The sequence below is a fragment of the Sinocyclocheilus grahami genome, unplaced genomic scaffold, assembly GCF_001515645.1.
Source record: "Sinocyclocheilus grahami isolate Dianchi unplaced genomic scaffold, SAMN03320097.WGS_v1.1 scaffold27.1, whole genome shotgun sequence".
In the NCBI taxonomy this organism is placed as follows: domain Eukaryota; kingdom Metazoa; phylum Chordata; class Actinopteri; order Cypriniformes; family Cyprinidae; genus Sinocyclocheilus; species Sinocyclocheilus grahami.
In genome coordinates, this window is record NW_015505206.1 from 326,625 (window position 1) to 327,585 (window position 961).

Here is a 961-nt window from a genome sequence, read left to right on the forward strand (position 1 = left end):
AGACTGGGTCTCGTGCACCGCCGTCCTCGCCCTCTTGGGACCCGGAGGCAAAGGAAACTGCTCTTTTATTGAAATTTTGGGTACCACTGGTAGCCAGTGGTGGAACAAAAACAAATAGGAACATAAGACTGCATTCTCCACCCGTGCAGTCACCATCTCCTGAAGAGCAGGATCCAAGAGCTCCGGGTCACCCGTCTCAGGGACGCCGCCTGCTCTGGCGCTTCACGGGCTTGGCAGGGGCGGAGGCGGGCTGCGCCGGTTTCCTGCGGCCAGCTCGGGCAGCCATAGGTGGCGCTCCTGGACCACCAATGTGGACATCGTCTGACCCAGGGCCCGCGCCGTGACTTTCGTCGCCCTGAGCGTGAGGTCCGTCGCCGTGCGCAGTTCCTGCAGCACACCAGGGTCAGCACCACCCTTGTGCAACTGCTTCAACGCCTTGGCCTGGATGCCACTCTCCCTGACGGTGGCAGCGCAGCCGAATCCTCATCTCCAGAGCCTAGCTCACCCTCCGATGCAGCGATCGACATCCTGTCCTCTGTCTGTGTCCCGCACAAGATCCCGCCCTGTCCGAGGACCCAGCACACTCATCCGAAAGCACCAGGTGGTGCGACATGCTTGAGGAATGAGAAGCCCGCGGAGACGTACTCGACGGGGAAGCTCTCACCGTAACCCTCAGGTCTCCCTGACCATGAACCGAAGCAGCCCTCCGGGATCCAGAGGAGCTAGAGCGGGGCATGGCAAGGAGGATACCCCCCCCGTTTAATGAGGAGGTATCTAGACCGCAACGTCCCGATGGTCATGTTCCCGCACTGAGAACATGACTCATCCATGATTGCTGCTTCAGCGTGCTGTAAGCCCAAACACGAGAGGCAGTGATCATGACCATCAGATGGAGGCAGGAAACGACCACATCCAGAAACGCACGAGCAGGAAGCCATCTTTAAAAAGACGCCCGTCGCTC

At 59.9% G+C, this 961-nt stretch overlaps 1 pseudogene; it reads left to right on the top strand.

The window, feature by feature from the left end:
* Positions 1-688: 688 nt before the first annotated feature.
* LOC107568168 (serine protease 27-like) overlaps positions 689-961 on the top strand; it is a 2,937-nt pseudogene continuing 2,664 nt past the window's right edge.